This window comes from Protopterus annectens, chromosome 16.part0 (genome assembly GCF_019279795.1).
Source record: "Protopterus annectens isolate FY-2018-M chromosome 16.part0, PAN1.0, whole genome shotgun sequence".
NCBI lineage: Eukaryota > Metazoa > Chordata > Ceratodontiformes > Protopteridae > Protopterus > Protopterus annectens.
Genome location: NC_056750.1, coordinates 63,886,742 through 63,909,705, shown reverse-complemented (window position 1 = coordinate 63,909,705; position 22,964 = coordinate 63,886,742). Strand labels below are relative to the sequence as shown.

The 22,964-nt window shown below is 38.2% G+C and overlaps 1 long non-coding RNA gene across 2 annotated transcripts in view; it reads right to left on the bottom strand.

The window, feature by feature from the left end:
- The window catches only part of LOC122790286, a 165,638-nt gene that overhangs the window by 86,504 nt on the left and 56,170 nt on the right, over positions 1–22,964 (bottom strand). The window contains exon 1 of one of the 2 annotated variants that reach the window (XR_006362978.1): positions 5,954–6,039. The exons of the other annotated variant lie outside the window; for it this stretch is intronic. This is a non-coding gene — a long non-coding RNA (uncharacterized LOC122790286). Of the gene's footprint in view, positions 1–5,953; positions 6,040–22,964 lie in introns of those variants that run through there. 2 annotated transcript variants of the gene reach the window in all.

Below are 22,964 nucleotides of genomic sequence, written 5' to 3'. Positions count from 1 at the left end.
TCAATAACACAAATAATCCTGCTTGGGGTACTGACAGTGAGTTCTGTGATATTATTCACTCCTGCGTTCAGGATACTAATAGGACACAAATATGCAAATAAATGCAATAACAAACCTTTGCTGGAATCATTACAAAAAAAATCAACCTAATTATAAAAAACAAGTCTAGATTAAGCAAATTACAGAAAACACTTATTTATATAGTTTTTTTTTTAATTCAATTAGTATTAATTGATCATGTGATTGATTTTATTGTTATTTAAACTGTTGATTGGGTTGTGCTTTCAGTTCTGATGATGTCCTAATGGATGAACGTGCTTAACTGTAAGCTAACTGACAACTATTGGTGTGGGAATAAAGCATAAAGCAGAATTCACTGTTTTTTTTTGTCTTCCTTGGCTTGGTTCTTAGCTTCTGAGCAGTGCCAAAGTCTTCTCTTCAATTTTTCCCTTAGATCTGCTAGTTCTCTCCTCTGCTGCACTTTTACTAGCTTGTTAGTTTAGCACTTTACCAGACTTCTTGTAGCAATTATTGTAGTACACAAAAGTGCTACCAGCACTAAACATTCTACAAGGAAACAGCTCCAGTACTTACTAAAGCCCACCCCTCCAGGCATGTCTAATCATCAGTTCCCTGTGCTTTCTCTTAGTAAAGGTCCGAAAGCTCAAAATGTTATCCCTTCAAACCAAATTAACTCATCTTTTTACTCAGTTTCATGAAACATTTGACTTATAAGATGCTTATCTTCACATTCCTATTGGCAAAGATTTCAGATGTTTCTTTTTTTTTTTTTAATTCTTTTTATTATAATTCTTTTCCAAAAACACACATAACAAACAAAAACATAAAATTCACACACCACAAGTTAACAAAGAAAACAATTATATACAATTGTTCATAGCCCAAATATAACAACTATTATAAATGCAATGATCTAAAAGTGAATGTAGGATACATAAAAAGATTACGACATATCATTTCAGGTTACTAAATGTGCAAAAAATGAATCCCAGAAGTCTTCAGAATGGTACTTACGATTCCCTTTATAAAAGAGGAATTTCTGAGCCTTTATATGTCTAAAAACGAATTCTTTTAAACCTACCCATGACATTATTGTTTGATTCTTCCAATGGAGAGAGATATAATATTTAATAAATATGAATATGGAAATCAACACCCTATGTTGAGACTTAGAAATACCAGCTGGAGGTATATGTGGTAGAGCATACTGCCATGAAAGTGTTGATTTCTCGTAACCCATCTTTCCCAGGATCACTCTTAGGGCGCACCACAGTCTGTACACACATTTACAAATCCAGAAGATATGGTATATGTCAGCTACATGTTTCTTACAAAATGAGCAAGAGGCTGGTGAGTTAGGTTGAAATTTATTAATAATTGCTGGGGTTAAATATGCATTATTTACAATCATAAGTTGCATATAGGCCAATTTTTTGAAAGGGATATATTTAGAACTTAACTTAAACGATTCTTGCATAACTGTAGCGGATATACTCGGGTCCTTATCTACCCAGAACTTGGAAAATACCGATGAGTTATTAGTTCTGATCGAGACCAAGAATTTGTAAACATTTGATATCATCTTCTTCTTAAGCAGAAATAGTTTCAAGATACTTTTGGATGTCTCAATGTCCTCCCTGTTTAGCTCTGGAAGTTCCATATAGGGCTTGATTAGATCTAAAATCTGTCTGAATATTAATGTATATTTGTTAGTTAAATTAAAGGATTGTCTAATTTCAGTGAACTTCAGGTGTTTGATTATGAAAAAATCCGCAATACATTTGTCTTTAATAAGGGGAAAATTGTCTAGATTTAACATGTTACCACTCAATGTTAAATTCGGATTTAAACGTAGGGGTTGGAGAGAGGAGAAAGCGTGAAAAAGCTTCATGGACGTTAATAATCTTTGAAATGTCATAACATTAGATTTGAGACCACAAATGATTTTATGCCTTTCTAGATTCTCCTTACTCAAGAAGGGAAGAGCCGATGGGTTAAATTTAAGGGATCTGACATAATTAAAATATAGAACTACCCAGGACAGGGACCAAACTTCAGAATTAATTTTATAGTTAGCTATATTCAGAATTCTACTACTCTGAATGATATCATAGTATAATTTGAAGTCAGGCAGATATATACCTCCTAGGTCCTTCGGAAATATTAACTTAGAATAGGATATTCTCACAGATTTAGGTGACCAAACAAATTTCGAGAATGTTGAATGCATTTTGTTGAAGAATTTCACCGGAATAATGGAGTTAGTGGCTTTAAAAATATAAAGAAACCTGGGCAGAATGTTCATCTTAATTATAGTTGCCCTCCCCAGAAAAGGAAGCTTAAGTTGTGCCCATCTCTTCAGGTCCCCTTGCACCTCTGTCCACAAGTGGGAAATGTTTTCCTGGTAAGCTAAGGTTTGATCAACTGAAAAAGAGACCCCCAAATAATGAAGATTTTGTTTAATAGGTATCTCTTCAACCGAACAGCTAATAGGATAAGGTGAAGTAATATTTACCGGAAAAATTTGGGATTTTACTTTGTTAACTTTATAATTGGAAAACTTAGAAAAGATACTAATGGAACCCATAATCTTTCTTAAGTCCGAATTCAGTAAAGACAGGTAGATATTTAGATCATCAGCAAATGCCGAAAAAGGAATATTAGTTCTAAAATGTCTGGGGATAGAGTGATGGGTTTTCTGTTTAATAAGAAGAAATAGGGGTTCTATATACAGATTGAATAGTAAAGGAGAGAGGGGGCACCCCTGTCTTGTCCCATTAACTATGAAAATTCTATCAGTTACAGAATTATTTATTTGAAGCATTGTATACGCTTTATAATAGATAGTTTCAATAAGTTTTACAAATGAAGCAGGTATATTAAAAAAGGGTAGGATGGTTAGTAAGAAGTTCTTACTCATTCTATCAAAGGCTTTTGATGCGTCTATCACTAATGTATATAAAGGGTAATTCGAAAGAGAGGCGAGGAGAGAGTTATCATAGCTTCTAGAGCTACTGTATGATCAGATGTCTGTCTATTTCCAATAAAACCCAATTGTTCTTTGGAAATTATGTTGGGTATTACTAATTTGAGTCTATTTGCAAATATTTGAGCTAAAATTTTTAAATCTACATTAATAACAGAGATGGGCCTATAGTTCTCCGGTTTGGTAGAATCAGCTTTACCTTTTGGAATAAGTATGGTTTTAGAAGCATTGAAATGTGGGTCTCTTATACCATGTTGAAGAATCTGGTTATAGGTCAAATAGAGCGCTTGTGACATCTTGTGGGGAGAGGACTTATAAAATTCTGCCGTAAACCCATCAGGACCAGGAGCTTTATTTAGTTTTAAATTCTTGATTACTTCTAAGATTTCTTGTGAAGTGATCTTTCTGTCCAAAATATGGTATTGATCCTCATTTAATCTAGGAAAGGACAACTCTTTAAGAGTATCAGCAAGCTCTGCCGATATTAAGGGGTCATTAGGAGAGCTATATAATTCGGAGTATATCTTTTGAAAAATTGTTATAATATCCTGAATTTTATGATAATCCTTATCTTGATACGATACTTGAGAAATATAGTGTGACGCCTTATTTTGGTTTATTAGTCTGGCAAGGAATCTAGAAGGACATTGCGCCCAGTCAGAGTACTTGGCCAACATTTTAACTTCATGAAATGAGAGGTTATCCACCTGCAGAGATAGATATTCTTTTTGCAACCCAATTACATGGGATTCTATTTCCCTATCATACTTCCGTTTTAATTTATTTTCCCATATCGCTATCTTTTTAATCAAGTCAGTTTCCCTTTTGCAGTATAATTTCTTGAAGAATGAAGCTTTGTTAATAAAAGTACCCCTAATCACAGTTTTCGTGGAGGCCCATAGTATGTCAATAGGTACCTCTTGGCTCTTAGCTGATTGAATTAACTGATCTAGGTTGTCCTCTATGATCTCAGTGATCCCTTCCTTTTGAAGAAGCATGGGGTTAAGTTTCCACCACAGTGGTCTATTTTTATTGCTACCCCCTTGCTTATATTCTAGGAAAAGAGATAGCTTGGAATGGTCGGAAAGGCTTCTATTATCAGTGTGTAATTCAATTTGACAACTAGCGAGGTTTAATGAGAGAAGGAAGAAATCAATTCTAGACCATCCCTTATGGCAATTGGAAAATAAAGTATAATTTACCTTATCAGAGGGACTCTTATGGGATAAGAATGGATCAAATAACTTGAAATCATCTTTCAGTTCGGCTAATACTGTTACTGCATATTTATTATATCTTGTATTTGGGTTCGACCTATCAGTAAGAGGGTTTTGTACTGAATTCCAGTCCCCACCTATAATATATAGATGGTTGGGGAAAGACGAAAGAATATTATATACATACATATAAAAATTTTGTTGGTTGTAGCATGGGGAATAAATATTCAGCAATAGGATGGGTTTATCAATTTGAGCTAGCTTAAAAATAATAAGACACTATCTGCCCTCTTTATACGAATCCCACTTAATAATATCAAACAGGAACTTTTTCTTTACTATTATAGCCACACCTGCGCTATTCGAGCTATTTCCAGAATGAATGATCCTTTTCACCCATGGATGCCTTCTTTCTTGGTCCCACTGGTGACTGAGTAAATGTGTCTCCTGGACAAGTAAGATATCTGCTTTTGTTTTATATAGGACGTGCATAAACAATTTCCTCTTTTTCACCAGTTGTAGTCCTTTAATATTCCATGAATCAATAACTACCATTCAACTGACTAGTAAACGGGGAAGGAAATGTGAGTTAATGCTGTAAAGAATTGAGATTGAAGGCTTGTAGCTTAATATGTATCCCTGAACCTTGAAGAATATTTGTAAATGAATTCGGGCTATAAACACTATAATACAAAACCTTCCTGCCTACCCACTGAGCTTAAACCTCCCTCCTTAGGCCCAGAAGGAGATGGGATTATTGGGGAGAATAACAAACAATATATTACAAGAGGTAAGGTCAAGACGTACCCCCACCCCAATAAGAAAAATAGGCCCCCAATAAGCCCTCTAGACACTCTTGGATCCAGGTCGCCAATCTTCCCAGACAGGGTTAGACACCAGAACCCAGTTCTGCATGAATGAAGTTGTAATGTGACTCAAACGAATCCACTATCTATCAGAAATAACATTCAAAAAATAACAGTGGAAAATGATAATAATAATAATAATAATAATAATAATAAAAATAATAACTTCATCTTCTATACGGTATCCGTATAACTGAAACAATATGATAAAGCATGTTTGACAAAAACACCAGATTACAGTTTAAATATTTACACCAAAAGTTGCTGTCGGCATATTCGTCAGAAGAAAAATTATGACGCCTTCAAATTTACAGCACCTGGACATAGGTTTAAGCATTTACAATACAATTGTCAATTAGTATTTATATAACCCTCTGCACAATATATGTTTAACAAATGTCTACCAAATAATTAATTAGTTGAAGTATAACTGCTGGAATATAAGATCAAAAAATGTACAATACTAGATGGAAAATACTATTATCTAATAGTTAACCTACAAGCCCCAGATTTCGGATGCTTGAGATACCAACCAGTATATTAACTAGAACTATAATTAACTACCACAGAGAGGGTAGTGGAATTAAAGAGCGCTGTATAAAGCAGAATGCAAATACTGAAAACATCCATCATAAAAAGCACCTCAGACAGCCCCCATCACAAAGACATCCTGAATATCACTTTAGTCACCTAGGGGATTAGTAATCACATCAAAAAACTGCCCAAAACATTGCCTTGCCACATTTAACGTTCAGCATTAAAGGCTGCAAAGCCTGAATCCCCTATGATGTTAAAACTATCAAAATGCAACTTTTTTTTTTTTTTATATAAACTACAGCATGACATCCTACTACTAAAAGTACCATAAGCAAGGTCCCAAAAAATGTCCTGTTGACACGCAGATCACTCCTTTCACACCACGAATGTCTTCATCTACTTTTTACCACATTTTGACTCCATACTGGACCTTACACACAGTGCATTTTGGAGTAACAGCTTCCTATAATTGCATGTAGACAGCTATTTAAAGGGGGGATCCCTTTACCATATAGATAACCTTATTTGGCAACTTGTTGGAAGGGTATTGCCCTTTTAAGAGCTGTAACTCATCTAAGATACCTCATCCAATGAGATGAGCGATACACGATGATGCGGAAGGTTAGAGGGTGACGTCGCCCAAGAGGCTGATGGGAAATGAAGTTCTCAGCCACAGGACAACCATGCTGCAACAGGCCAGCATCCCAGAGATAAAGTTAGGGTTGCCACCTTTCTACTGTGCCATTTCCTGACAAACAAGCCCCGCCCCATGCACAATCAAGCCACACCCATTCCCTTTAATAGCCACACCCCTTTACTCTAGCACCCTTCAAACACAGGTCAAGGTAAACATTACGGTGATGATAGACTAGAAAAGACAGTTCTACAGTCCAAGCATCCTATACCAATCATGTAGTCATATATTCACTGTAACATCAAATGAACTAAGCTTTGGTATAGACGGTATACCCTAGAAAACACAGATAAAAGGTAAACAGTTGTGATGACAAACTAGACAAAAAGCTACATTTAAGCCTCACTATAATATGAAGACTGTACGACAGACACCCTAGGAAGAAACACAGGTCAAGGTAAACATCACGGTGATGACAGACTAGAAAAGACAGATCTACAGTCCAAGCATCTTATACAAATCATGAAGTCATAATATATTCACTGTAACCAAGTCCAAAACCAGATTAGAAACTGTTCTAGTTAATAATCACCACATGTTGAACATCTAGATACAGTTACACAATCTTGTCACCATCAGTGAATGAGATAGTGCCAGCACAGCTAGTGAATTAATATAAATTTAATATTTAAAAAATTCACTAGTAGCTGTGCTGGCAATATTTCATTCCCCTTGTCACACTAATCTTTGAAAATCTACCTTAATTCCAAAGAATTCATCCATTAAAAAACTTCCACTTACCTCCAGAAAAATCAGCAGCAGGGCTACTTAAACAAGCTCTCAGCCAGAAGAGAACAGGGCCAGGCAGCTAAAGGGCCAGCAAGCAGCAGGCAGGGGGGAACACAACACCACCCAGTCGGCCAGTCCACAGCACTTCTCCAGGGCAAGACTTCAGCAAGCAAGGCAAGCAGCAGGGCTAGGGCAATCCTTCCAGGGAGCAGCAGCAGGGCTAGGACAATCCTTCCAATCCAGGCAGCAGCAGCAGGGCTAGGGCAATCCTTCCAGGCAGCAGCAGGCAGCAGGACTAGGGCAATCCTTCCAGGCAGCAGCAGGGCTAGAGCAATCCTTCCAGGCAGCAGCAAATGAAACCAGCAATCCACCGAAGACGTCCAACCAGCAAGAAATTTCAGACCTTAAGCACCTTTTACAGTACAGAGTAAAAGGTAAAATTAGTAGCTGAAGCGCCGCTTTTTATCCACTAATTTTCGCGGGCTTTGCGGGGATTCGACTTGCAAATCTACGTGTTGATTGGCTGCTTGCTGCATGAGCCTCTTCTGCAGCAAGCAGCCAATCAACCGAGAATCCAAGACGGGAATTTTTATTTATTTATTTTTTTTTACCTACATACGCGCTGACGCTGACGCTACTGATTTCCGGGCACTCCGGAAAAAAACGGAGGGGTGGCAACGCTAGATAAAGTGGATTGTTTACCTCACATCCAGCTCACAAAACAGGGATCGAGGCCTCAATAAGAGACGGAAAGAGGACGGAGCTTCATTGGAACTCACCCAGGACAATACAGTGAGAAAAAAAAATCACTTTATCAGTTTTCAGGACATTCTTTAAATAATTTGAGAAACAGAGCTTTGGCATCTTTATTGTTTTTTGCTTCTTGGTTGGAGCCTTGGTAATTAAATACAAGCATGTTAGGAAATCTCATTTGAAACTTGATGTTGTTTTTTATGAGGTAACCACAGTATGGTGCTAACTTCCTTCTCTCTAGCTTAATCGGGGCTGGTAAATCTGGTGAAAAAGTGATCTTAGAATCCTTCCATGTAACAGATTTTTTAGATCTAGCAGCATATAAAATTGATATGGTGTGTTGGTAGTTTAATATTTTCACATATACATTTCTGGGATGCATGTTAGAGTTAACAGGGACTTGCCTTAATGCTCTATGTGCTCTTTCTATCGTAATCTGAGAAGCCAACTCTGGATTAGCAAGTAGAATGGAGAAGATTTCACTGATGCTTTCTATTAGAGACTTATGAGGGATAGTTTCCGGTATTCCCCTTATAACAATGTTATTGCGTCTAGATCTAGCCTCTAGATCTAACAGTTTTTCTTGCATTTCTGCATTTGTAGACCTGCTGGCATCTAGATCTTTTTGTAGTTGTTCAATTTTGATTTCATTATTTGTGACCCTCACTTCAGTATCCGAAAGCCTAGATAGCAATCTGTCCAGAGAATCCCCAAATGTTTTAAACTGTGAGGAAAAGTTTTGTATGGCCTCCTGTATGGGCTGGAGTGCTGTGTTTAAATCATCTAAGTTATTTGGGTCATTTTTATTTTTGGAAGTAGCAGAGTTGACTGAGGATTTAGACATTTCTAGTTGTTGCTGTTGTTGTTGTTTACCAGTTCTGGCCCTTTTGGTATACACTTATTTCTCTGGAGATGAGATGGCAGAAAATTTTGCTTTAGTGGTTTGTAAGTCCATAGATTCTGATCGCTGAGACATACCAGATATCTTGTCCCTCGGTTGTCAAAGTATTTGATTACTGATATGTTTGTTTCAGAAGGAAGAAGCCCCACACAGACACACTGGATTCCTGGAGCACACGTATGCAGGACTGCATAAGGCCCGGACTAATCCAAGGTAATCATTTGATTTTTAAAAGAAATCCCTGCAATCTGGTCGAGACCCACACTCAGAATGTTAATCGCCAAACACATATAGATTTATTTCCGGATATAGATGGTTTCTTCACATGGTATTAAGTTTGAGAATGATGAATTTTATGCAGAGCTGAGTTCTTACCCTGTTTACAGGACGGTAGCCATCTTGGAACTCCGATTTCAGATGTTTCTTAAAGTTTTCTGTATCTGGTTTACATTATCAATTCTCTCTCTTTCCCTTTGGTCTATGTATTCCACCAAGGGTATATACAACAACTCCAGAACACAAAACTTTTAGCACAATGGCCTAGGCAACAGAAAATAAAAAGGATTTTTACCAAACTTAGGGAGCCTATGACAATAAAAATAATGAGAGATCCTGTAGAGGTATTAGAGGTATTTCTGAAATGTTACGAACATTTGTATAAAGCAGAGGAATGTTGAAACCAAGAAAGAGCACAAATGGAAATATTTATGGAAGACTTAATTATGCCAAGCTCAGAGGAAAATTAGGCTCAGAAACTAATAGTTATGACAAGAGGAGATTATGTAAAAATGTTGATGTATAATCAATCTGTGGGGAAGTTTCTAGGAACAGATGTAATTTCTGTGGAAGTTTGTAAGTTAGGAGGGAAAAAAGTGATAAATATCTAGAAGATTTTGTTTAATAGTATTTAAAAAGGAGGAGGATGGACCAGCACCCTGGAAGAAAGCTGTGGTGGCTGTTTTACCCAAAGAGAGTAAAGACCTATCAGACCCAGTTTAAATTAACCCATTGCAATTTTAAACTATGATTATAATGTGTTTATGTCTATGCTAGCTAAATGAATGGCAAAGGTGTTGACAAAATTAACAAATATGGATCAGTGTGGTTCTGTGGAGAGGAGGCAAGTATTTGGCAAAATTAATAGAAGAGTGATGATCCAGAGGGAAGCAGAATGTAAGAAAATATCCCTGTTGTTCGTTAGTCTTGCATTTGCATTCCCTGATAGAATAACAAGGTTAATTATCAGGATATATGAAAGACTGAAGGCAAGAATTAAAGTGGGAGGATTCTTCTCTGATTAGTTCTGATTTGAACAGAGCAACCAAGAAGGGGTATCCTCTTACCCCTTTGTTATTTGCTTTATATTTAGAGCCATTGCCAAAGAAAATAAGGGACTCATAAATTCAATGATATAATTAGTATGGTAATTAGGAAGAACTGGCTTAATTTGCGATGACATTACTTTGTACTTGATAAAACTGGAAAATGACATATCAGTGCTGTGGAACATTTTGAGATAGTTTCAAGTCTTTTCAGGAGATAGAATTAATGAAGATAAAACAAATGCTATAGCCATAAATTATATACCCACACATAAACTGGTTCATCAATACTCCTATTTATGGGAATACAATAGGATGAAGTATTTAGGAGTGTGGATAGCTAAGGATGTGGGGGAAGAAACTACACAGAAGATTATACAAAACTGAGAAAGTTAAAGCTGTTGTTTATGGATATGGATAATACAATACAAGTAGTTAAATGTTTTAGTTCTCTAGTTTTATATACAGGTCAGGCATATTTTTTCAACCAGAGTTGAAATTGTCTAAGAATCAAAAGCACCAAAGGCATAGCAGATTACTTGAAACAGACAATTTATTGAGTAAGCGCTTTCAGAAACAAACTGTGTTTTTCCTTCTTCAGACAAGATACAACCATTTTGCAGAGCTTATAAATAACACCTACAATGCCAATTAACTGATTATTAAAACTAATTGGATAGTTTTAAAGTGACAGATACAATTCAGTAGATTTAAACAAGCCAAAGGAATAAACCTTAGGCAAATACACTTGAGTCCCAGAATCCTAACTATCAATTCAACCAACATATAAGAATAATGGTGCTGTATATGAATATTAAAAAACACTTAATAAAATTGTTGTTAAACAAATCCAATAAAAATACTTATTAGACCCTTAAAAACAAATCTTCCATGGCACTAATACTTTAACTAAACTGAAGGCTCACATATGAAGTCAGTAAAACTATTATCTGTTTAAAGCCAACTTCTTTAGAAAACATTTTATAGAGACCATTTCGTTTAAACCTGGGGTAAATAAGCAGCAGTAGAAATTTGCCATTTGAGTTCATCAATTTCCAAATTAATCTGCCAAGGCCCTCCTCTAATGTCTGTATTGATTTGTTTTAACACAGAGAACTTAAAAGCGTGGTCTGGAAAATCTGCAATGTGCCTAGCCAAAGCATTGTTTGTATCCCTTTTGTTAACAGCATAAATGTGCTCATAAATGCGTGTCCTGAGCTTTCTTTCAGTCTTCCCGATATAGAAAGCTTTACAGGCCTGGCACTTGGCACAATAAACCACTCCCTTAGATTCACACGAAAATCTACCATTAGGTTTATATACCCTCTCCCTTATTTCAAAATGGTGATTCGTGTTAAGGTACCTACACTGTTGACACCTCCCGCATTTAACCATGCCTTTACTAGTATTGGGGTGTGAATTAATGGAATATTGCAGCAACTGTTTCAAGTTCTGCCCCCTTCTAAAGGTGATCTTAGGTTTATTACCAAAAAGTTTAAATAGGGAGGGGTCCTCCATAATGAGGGCCCAGTTCTTATAAAGAGTTTGTCTAATAAAAGAGTGGTTAAGGTTGTAGGTAACAACAAAGCTTATGTGGTGGCAGTCTTTGGTGTTAAATAAAGAAACATCCCTCTGGTGAACGGGAGAGAAGTCCTCAGCCAAAGCTTGAGTTGTACTTAAAAGGGGTGTAAAATAGCCAATCTGCCTTTTAGTAATGACCTTGGTGGAGATACCAGAAACTAGGCTCAGAGGGTATCCTCTCTTAAGAAACATACGTTCAAGCTTAGAACATTCATCCGTGAAATCTCCCTCATCGGAGATCATTCGGGCTGCCCTGACTAACTGCCCCTTAACCACTGCTCTCTTTTGGTGATAGGGGTGGCAGCTAGAAAAATGAAGGAAACAGTTGGAATAAGTGGGCTTCCTATAGATGGTGCTTTTAAATCTTTTTCCACCCCCATCCTTATGCAGACTAATGTCAAGAAAATTAATACATTCATTTTGTAAGTTGAATGTAAACTCCAAAAAATTAGTTGAAACTGAAATCAGTTCAATAAATTCTTGAACACCTTCAGTCGGCCCTTTCCACAAAATGAACATATCATCTTGGTACCTTGTGTACCATGCTATGTTTTCTCTAAACACAGCCATTTTAAAGAGGAAGGTGGTCCCCCAATGAGCCATTATGCAGTTTACAAAACTACCACCACAGGGGGATCCCATCGCCACCCCTGATTTTTGCAAGAAGATCTCTCCCTCAAGCCACATAAAGTTGTTACTCAACACTATATCTAACAAGGAGGTAACGACATAAATGGTATTATTGTCACATTTCCTTGCAGACATAAATTCCCTAATCCACTCAATCCCCAAATCCTGGGGAATCACTGTGTAGTGGTAACATTGAGGCACCGCTGACAACACCTTTGAATGAAGGCTCTCATTTTGTTGCGAATACTGACAACCATGTGATTCCAAATGACTTGCCACCAACACTAGGAAGCTTTTTAGGTAAAGAAAACTTTTTTGGTAATACTGTTTCAACGAACGCCACTGTTTTGTCAGATAATACGCCCTCTAACCTTTCTAACAGTATTAATGCATTTGATCACAAACTTTTTCACTGCAGAAAGCTGCAGCTAGAAATTTCCTATTTAGAAGAATGCCTTAAGAAAGAAATTATTCCGAAGGGGCTTAGACAATGGCGTTATCCTGTTGGGCTGGTAAAAAAGTCTGAATTCCACTTGGAACTCATTGAGCTGTTTAACAAACAAGGTTTTGATTTTATTAAATTAATGGTTAAGCAGTACCAAGTTCAGGTGGCTATTTTTAAAGCTGAATTAGAACAGATGGAGTTTGACATCACATCCAATGCTGATTTCCCCCGCTACAAGTATGAATATATGAGGATTTTCAACAGTATTGAGGCCACTATTATCAAGCTGGCTTCTGCTAAGAAAAAGAAAATTTTAAGAGACACTCAGCAGTATTCTTCTGGGACTGCCTACCCCCCTCCCCCACCTGTTTTGGTTAACAATTTTCTGAGTACACACAATGTGGATCAGGACACACCGGGTGAGAATGGGGATCAAGAGCTGGACAGCTTCAATGAGGAAAATGTGCCCAGACGAAGTGAAAGAATTAGGAACAACGCGAATAATTCTAACGCCTTCCCTGCTGCTAACACTCGAGCTGCTGTTAATAGGAACCAAAATAGAAACACAGACAATTGTGCTCAGTCTAACCAGCCCTCGACGTCCATGCAACAGGGTTTTCACTTACACCAGGGCAACGGGCAGAACAATTCGAGAGTGTCCAACCAACAAGGACGCACACGCAAATGAAGGAACCAGCGCAGGAGGTAGTAGTAAAGGGGTTTTTAGAACCCCAAGTGCTGCCTAACTCCGCTGGCGACTTTTTTATTTATAATTATTCTGACTTGACTTTTCCACAAGACATTATTGACTTTTTTGCCTTGGGTTTATCTTTTGTCCCAGATTCAGGGATGAACTTAGTAGATTCTATTGTGGATTTGAAACTTTTTGTACGCAAAATTAACCTCAATGCTGTTTTGGGTCCGTCCCCCTCCCTTGCCAATTTTTTGCATGTTTCAAGCACCTTTAACCCACCTCTGCACCCTAATATTTTGGCTTTTGAGAAAATGTGTGAGTTGGATTTTAGGGCTTGTGCTGATTCAGGTTTAAGAACCACGAAACACTGTTATAACATCACTCAAAACGAGGGCGATTTTATTAAACTGCTGATTGATTGCAAAATCAGGATTATGAAACCGGATAAGGGAGGGGGCCTAGTTTGTATGAATCACAGTACATATATGGCATGTATGACGGAATATCTTAAAAATTTGCCTTACCAACAAGTTTGTCTTAATGAGGTTAATGTGGCTTACGCTAAGTTTAGGTCTGCTTTAGATGAGCTTTTCATTGAAAAGGCTATTGACCTAGAGTTGTTCGATTTTCTGACTATGCCAGCCTCCAGAATGGCATCCCTATTTGGCATTCCTAAAATCCATAAGCGGATTATTGACCCCCCTTTTAGAGCCATTGTTGACAGACGTGGGTCCATTTCTTACGGTTGTGCCAAGTATGTGGATAGCATTCTAAGGCCCCTAGTTGAGAGCGAGCTCCAAATATGTAAGGACTCGTGGAGTTTTTTAACCCATCTTGCGAACATCCCTTTCAAGGAAGATTACAAAATGTTGACAGTAGACGTAAAGGAACTCTACACAGTGATTCCCCAGGATTTGGGGATTGAGTGGATTAGGGAATTTATGTCTGCAAGGAAATGTGACAATAATACCATTTATGTCATTACCTCCTTGCTAGATTTAGTGTTGACTAACAACTTTATGTGGCTTGAGGGAGAGATCTTCTTGCAAAAATCAGGGGTGGCGATGGGATCCCCCTATGGTGGTAGTTTTGCCAACTGCATAATGGCTCATTGGGAGACCACCTTCCTCTTTAAAACGGCTGTGTTTAGAGAAAACATACCATGGTACACAAGGTACCAAGATGATATGTTCATTTTGTGGAAAGGGCCGACTGAAGGTGTTCAAGAATTTATTGAATTGATTTCAGCTTCAACTAATTTTTTGGAGTTTACATTCAACTTACAAAATGAATGTATTAATTTTCTTGACATTAGTCTGCATAAGGATGTGGGTGGAAAAAGATTTAAAAGCACCATCTATAGGAAGCCCACTTATTCCAACTGTTTCCTTCATTTTTCTAGCTGCCACCCCTACCACCAAAAGAGAGCAGTGGTTAAGGGGCAGTTAGTCAGGGCATCCCGAATGATCTCCGATGAGGGAGATTTCACGGATGAATGTTCTAAGCTTGAACGTATGTTTCTTAAGAGAGGATACCCTCTGAGCCTAGTTTCTGGTATCTCCACCGAGGTCATTACTAAAAGGCAGATTGGCTATTTTACACCCCTTTTAAGTACAACTCAAGCTTTGGCTGAGGACTTCTCTCCCGTTCACCAGAGGGATGTTTCTTTATTTAACACCAAAGACTGCCACCACATAAGTTTTGTTGTTACCTACAACCTTAACCACTCTTTTATTAGACAAACTCTTTATAAGAACTGGGCCCTCATTATGGAGGACCCCTCCCTATTTAAACTTTTTGTTAATAAACCTAAGGTTACCTTTAGAAGGGGGAAGAACTTGAAACAGTTGCTGCAATATTCCATTAATTCACACCCCAATACTAGTAAAGGCATGGTTAAATGCGGGAGGTGTCAACAGTGTAGGTACCTTAACACGAATCACCATTTTGAAATAAGGGAGAGGGTATATAAACCTAATGGTAGATTTTCGTGTGAATCTAAGGGAGTGGTTTATTGTGCCAAGTGCCAGGCCTGTAAAGCTTTCTATATCGGGAAGACCGAAAGAAAGCTCAGGACACGCATTTATGAGCACATTTATGCTGTTAACAAAAGGGATACAAACAATGCTTTGGCTAGGCACATTGCAGATTTTCCAGACCACGCTTTTAAGTTCTCTGTGTTAAAACAAATCAATACAGACATTAGAGGAGGGCCTTGGCAGATTAATTTAGAAATTGATAAACTCAAATGGCAAATTTCTACTGCTGCTTATTTACCCCCAGGTTTAAACGAAATGGTCTCTATAAAATGTTTTCTAAAGAAGTTGGCTTTAAACAGATAATAGTTTTACTGACTTCATATGTGAGCCTTCAGTTTAGTTAAAGTATTAGTGCCATGGAAGATTTGTTTTTAATGGTCTAATAAGTATTTTTATTGGATTTGTTTAACAACAATTTTATTAAGTGTTTTTTAATATTCATATACAGCACCATTATTCTTATATGTTGGTTGAATTGATAGTTAGGATTCTGGGACTCAAGTGTATTTGCCTAAGGTTTATTCCTTTGGCTTGTTAAATCTACTGAATTGTATCTGTCACTTTAAAACTATCCAATTAGTTTTAATAATCAGTTAATTGGCATTGTAGGTGTTATTTATAAGCTCTGCAAAATGGTTGTATCTTGTCTGAAGAAGGAAAAACACAGTTTGTTTCTGAAAGCGCTTACTCAATAAATTGTCTGTTTCAAGTAATCTGCTAAGCCTTTGGTGCTTTTGATTCTTAGCTTGTGTGTTTGCCTTTTAGAGTTGAAATTGTCAACAATAATTATTAAAGAGCTGAAGGGTTTTATCTTGGGAGAAGAGGTCAAGAGTTAAGTGAGATAAGTTGATTCTCCCATTAAAACACGGTGGTTTATGATGGCCTAATATTAAGGAATATTTTAAAGCTACACAGTTATGGCTCATATATATGACACAAGCAGGAGGTTATAATACAAAGTGGAATGGGATGATAGTGAAGAAGGGGAGGACTTCAAGAAATAAGGAGAGAATAGGATTCTAAATGTAGGTATTTAAGGAGAATAATAACAGCCATACAGAATATTATATGTATAAAGATTCAGGAAGTATTCTATGAACTAAGGCAAAATACAAATGGAGAAAGAAGATGATTGTAAGTAAAGGTACATAAAACAGGCAAGATGATTCTGGAATTTACTGGAGAAAACCAGCAAAATAACCAAGATACTGGGAGTAAATAAGTAGGGAGGGAAAAGTAATAGAGTTGTTTGAGGTCAAGAGATAGTTTGGACTGCTGATTAGAGACTTCATTCCCTATGAGGGATTGATATCAGAATATTTGCAAAGAGAAAGGAGTAGGGGAGTCCTAAGTGAAAGACCGGCTCTGGCAGAGTTTAGAGTTGAATCTAGAACAGACGGCTTTGGCAGAGTTTAGAGTTGAATCTAGAACAGACGGCTCTGGCAGAGTTTAGAGTTGAATCTAGAACATAAGCTGCTGTTAAAAGGAGATAATTAGTAGGGCATATACATATAAGATTAGAATTAATTGGAGGATATTATAAAAGATATTGAAGAAAGACTAGAAAATTTATTTACAAGGAACAATGGGAGGGCATATGTACATATGACCTTATGACCTGAGTATACAATAAAGCCCAGCAGGTTTAGAATTTAAGTTCAGAAGTGATTGCAGAGGTGTTTTAATAACCTAAGCAGACTACAAATAATTTTTACTCAGGTAGAAAGCAAATGTTGGAGGTGTAATGGGGAAGAAAGGTATAATTGGGAATATGTTTTTGGGAGTGGAATGAGCTGGCAAATTTAAACAAAAAATCCTTACAGAGCACTCTGTCAGAAATATTGAAGAAACAAATGACTGTAACTAGGGAGACACGTCTTTTCAGCTGGGACACAGGATCTGAATTTTGTAGGCGTAGTAAGGCTTCAAGCTTTATTCTGTTGGCTGCCAAAAAGCAATTGCTATAATATGGAAATCTAGAACTAAACTAACTTTATTTAAAGTATAGAATATTGCAAAGAAGATACAAATAACTGGAGGGTGGATCTTTAGAAAATGGAAGGAGTAAATTGCATATAAATAAATGGAATTTGTGGAGACCTTACATGCAGAATAATGTTCATGAGGAGTGAGGTTTAAGGGAAGGCAGTAATTGAGTTGTTTATGCAATGCTGGATGAAAGACAACTGTTATAAACAAATCATGTAGGTAATGTATAATATATGTAAATGGAAAATGTTCATATGCTTTGTTTCTTTTCTACAGCTGTTAGAAAACATTTGTTTGAAATATGAGGACATAATTTGATTTATCAAAAGTCTAGGCTCTACTCATTGGCAGTTACATTCCAAACTTCCAGAAGCTTCATTGGAGGGAATGCATTAACTCTTTCCCTGGAATGGAGCTGTGTGAGTTTGCACCATAACTTCCAATGAGCAGAGCCTAAGCTTTTTGATAGAATCAAATTATGTCATCCTGTTTCAAGCAAATGTACATAACTGTGGGACCACAGGGGTTACTAAAGAAGTGTAAATGGCAGATGATAAAAACACAAATTTTCCTCAGAAAAAAATAATTTATGGAAGTTTTTTCCTTCAGCAGCGTACTTATCTGCCCAGCCTTGAAGGACTGCTAGCTGACAGGGTTTGAGATTTGGTATAATGGTTAAGGTGTTCACCTCATAAACACAAGGTACAGGGTTTGATTCTCAAATGATTTAAATTTGATCCATTGGCTTTGCTGGAAAAGCTCACGCAGACTCTGCCACAACTTGCTGTGAAGGAAAGGTTAGTTTGCTTTTGATGTATTGTATTTTTTATTACTTTATTGTCTTCTTTTATTTTGTCTACTGTGATTTATTTTCTTTACACTTTTTTACTTGTACTCCGCTTTAAATTGCATATTAAAACTTGGAAAGAGACCACAGCTGTGTCTCTTGTGAGTCAGACAGAAATGTTTCACACCCTCCTACCCTGGTGCTGTTGTGTTCTTAAACACAGCTGTCTTTCTATTTGCCTTCCCCTTACATTAGTTTGACCACAGTCCCCCATTGTACCTTTTTTAGGCTACGTCCTAAAGACAAACCTTCCAACATAAAAGATCTGTCAAAAAGCCAATTGAAGATCATGCTGCTCAATGCTAGAAGCCTTAACCTGAAAATGCACTCACTGGAGGCTCTCCTCACACTGGAAGATGCTGATGTCTGTGCAGTCACAGAAACTTGGTTCAGGGCTGTGGACAGCACCACATGCCTTATTAAACTATACCTCATTCCATACTTTCTGACCCCAAAATGAGGTTATAAAGACTAAGGGTGGTAGAGTTTCTATCTTCCTTAAGGACAGGCACACTTCCAGACTGGTTTACCAGCATGACACACTGGAATTACTCCAGGTGTAGCTGACAGTTGGCAAGACACCCATCCAAGTTATAGCCAGTGATAGACCCCCCTCCATGACTCAGGGCACCCACTTTTCCTAGCTGGACCTACTTGACACCATCAAGGTACCTCCTAACACTCTGACCCTTGGTGACTTCAACTACCTCACCGTAGACTGGGTGAGCTATTCCTGCACTAATGCACTCACCCAATGATTCCTTGACTTCATCAGTTCTAACACACTAGACCAGCTGGTCTCGTCTCCCACAAGGAGAGATACCATACTGGACTTGGCACCACTCCCATAGTATGTTCTTCCCTGGTGAGATCAGATCATTGGTCTGTCTCATTCAAAGTTTCTATCTCACCCAGCCCCTCCCCAGCCATAACCAGGCCAATGAACTTCTCAAAAGCTGACTGCAACCTTCTAAGGGAGGGTATCGGCAGCTTCACACCACCAGCCCCCTCAAAGGATGCAGACAACTATGCTGAACAGTATGCCAGTGCAGTATACAAGCACCTGTACAACTGCATGTACTCAGCCATACTCAGCAGAACTAAAACCTGCTCCTCAAGGAAACACAAACCTGACTGGTGGACATCCTCTATCAACAGGCTTAACAAGGAAAGGAAGAAACTGTTGTCCTAGGGTAAAATGGAACAAATTCCAAATTGGAAATACTCCCTCCTTAGCCACAACAAGCAAATTAGATCAGTACTGAAAACCTCCAAAGCCAATTATGAGTTGAAACTAGCCTCCAAAACAAATTGAAACCACAAGTCCTTCTTCAGTTATGTTTGGAACCTCCATGCCAAAGCCCAAGTTTGTTCTGAATTTGTACTTAATGGTACTACTTACACTGATCCTGCTGACTTAGCCAACATGCTAGCTGATAGCTTCAACTCAAACTTAAACCCCTTATTGCCCCCCGTAGGCCCAGTCAACATCCCTGGTACTTGTCCCACACCTCACATCTCCATAGATCAAAGGCCATATCCAAGGCAAAAAACATAGGTTTCCATGGGACCTGATAGTATCCCAGGCTGTATTCTGCACCATCTCCAGCAAGAACTATCTTCACCATTGAGCACCCTATTCAACCACAGCCCAATTACAGGCTTCATTCCAGCAGAGTGGAGGACCACCATTGTCAACCTCTTGCACAAAGGTGGTGCCATTACTAACTCAGGAAACTATTGCCTCATTAGTTTGACAAGTCTGATCTATAAAGCCTTGGAGCATATTATTATGGATCTCATAATCAAGGACATAGGCAATCTCCAAGCACTTAACCCCACCAAATTTGGATTCGTCAGGGGCAGATCTTGCCTATTCAACCTAGTTGACTTCTTTGAGACTGTCACTAAGGCCCTGGATGAGGGAAAGTCAGTACATACAGTTTTACCTTGACCTGGCCAAGGCCGTTGACACAATCCCCCACATGGGCATCATAAAAAAACTAACACAGCTTGGTGTTAATCCCTACCTCATCAGATGGGTGGCCAACTGGCTCACAGATAGGACCCACAGGGTCAAAATAGGTACCACCACTCCAACAGCAGACCTGTCACTAGTGGTGTTCCCCAGGGATCTGTCCTGGGACCCCTATTGTTTGGCATCTACTTCTCAGAGGTCCAGGCAAAGACAAAGGGCTTGTGGCTGACTGAGTTTGTGGATGATTGTAAGTTGGGTGCTGTCATTGACTCCCCAAATTATGTTAACATTCTGCAAGAGGATCTTACAGCTGCAAATAACTGGTCCCAAAGTCATGGCCTTAAATTAAATGCAAAAAAAAGTATTATCATACCATTCAGCAAAAACATGGTCCTACTGAGTACCACATCAGTGGCAACCCCCTAAGCACACAACCTGTGGTGAGAGACCTGGGTACTCAGGTTGACAGCAATCTCACATTCGACCATCATGTGGCAGCAGTGGTCAGAAAAGCCTTTTACTTGGTTCATCTCATAATTAAAGTGATTGCATCCAGAAAGAAAGGTTACTACCTCTGTACTCCTCCTTCATTAGACCTATAATTGAGTAGAATGCCCCATTTGGTATGTACCTCTCCAAATACCTGCACCAACTGGAAAGGCCATAGAAATACCTCACAAAGAGAATCCATGGCCTCCAGCACCTGTCCTATGTGGATGGGCTCAAATCACTATCACTCTACTCTGTATCATACAGATTGCTCAGAGGTGATCTGTGTCTCACCTACAAGGCAATATCAGACCCTACCCTACTACAGATGATCCATATCTGTAAGTCTATCCTTGCACAATACCCGCTTGATAGGCCTAAATCTAATATGCATCATCAACAAAACCTATCTCCTTCCCTCTCCTCTTTCACTGGTTGTTGTGAGCAAGCGTAAAACTATCCTTTTGTGAAATCTCTCCCCTTCAACTATTTAAATTTATTGGCCATCCAACTGTATTCCATAGAACCAGAATACAAAAGTGCCAACCCTCTTTCAATCTATCTTGCTGTGTTAAAATTAGTGGCTCTCCCCTTAGGCAGTTAAAACTTTAGTTACCCCCTTTTTCATATCTAACTGATTAGTGCAGACTGCAGTGTTTAGGATATTAACCCATTTTTTTCATCTTACCTTTAAACATCTATTGCAAGGCCACCAGTTATTGGAGAGTCCACATTCTGCCTCTCAGTAGCCATCTTGGTATTAGCGCTTCTGTTTTCTCCTGGTGAGAGGAGCACAGGGACATTATTTCCTGGAGACTGCTGATCACCAGAAAGCCTAATAACTGCTTCATAGGTGACAGCTCAGAATTTATGCTTATATTCTGCTACTGGTGAGAGAAGGAACAGAGTACATTGATTCCTGACTGTTTTTGGTTAGGCAGTGAGTGTCTGTGCTTGATGATCCTAATTAGTCTGGTTGCTATTCAAGGCATCTACTAGGAAATGGCTACAACAAGCCTAAGGACCCTTGCATCCTCTGGGACAAGACTGTGGATCACCAAACAGGCTGTGGCCTGCTTCTCATCTTGGGATTGGTGCTAACGTTTTGCTTCTGGTGAGAGAAGAAGCAAGGGAGCATTGTATCCCAGCAGAGTGAAGTTGTGATGAGACCAGCACTAGTAGTAGTCAGGAAGTAGCTATTCCTGTAACTCCCCTCTTTTCATCATTCTTGACAAGCTAATTCTTAACTGTAAGATGAAAGTGCTAATATTTTTTGGTATAGTTGTGTCGACTTTAATAAATCTACGGTTCTGTTATCCCGCTTGCCGTTGGTGAAGTGCAGTTTGGCTGGTTTATTTTTCCAATTTTGTTAGTTTTTACTGAAACACTTACCTATAACTTCACTTACCTGTAACTTCACTTACCTGTAACTTCACTTACCTGTAACTTCACTTACCTGTAACTTCACTTACCTGTAACTTCACTTACCTATAACTTCACTTACCTGTAACTTCACTTACCTGTAACTTCACTTACCTATAACTTCACTTACCTGTAACTTCACTTACCTATAACTTCACTTACCTGTAACTTCACTTACCTATAACTTCACTTACCTGTAACTTCACTTACCTGTAACTTCACTTACCTGTCTTCCTCTTTGCTGAAAATTATCCTGTAACTTAATATTTGTTCCTTGCAGTACCATAGGCAGGGGGGCTGCCACAGCCTTGGGAGGTGCACTTTTTCCATACAGCGCTCACCTAGCAGGGCAATATTGTGCTTAGAAAAAGTTAAATTGCTTTGTATTGCTTTCATTGCTATTTTATTTTTCATTTAGTCTTTGCCAACCAGGTTAGTCCCACTAGCCTAGTAGCCTCTTTTCTAGGGAGATCAAAGGTGGTATTTAAACTGCTAAGGGGAAATTTGTACAGACTGATCTGTTACCTCCATCTACTTGGATGGATTAACATGCATGAACTGTGACTCAGTTTTTATTTCTTCACTTTTCATGTCCTTTGCTGGGGCATTTTTCTTTGAGTTAATGCTATTTTGTACCTATTTTCTTTACTTATGTTATAATATATAAAACCAGTAAAAACGTAACCTAGGATCTTCCTTGTGTATTACCTTAAACCTCTTGTAGAGGATGCCCATGGGATATTTGGAAATGATGCCTTTAGGACATATCTGTATTTTAGCTACATGGCATTGAAATGCCCACTAGTGTTTTTTTTTTACTTTTT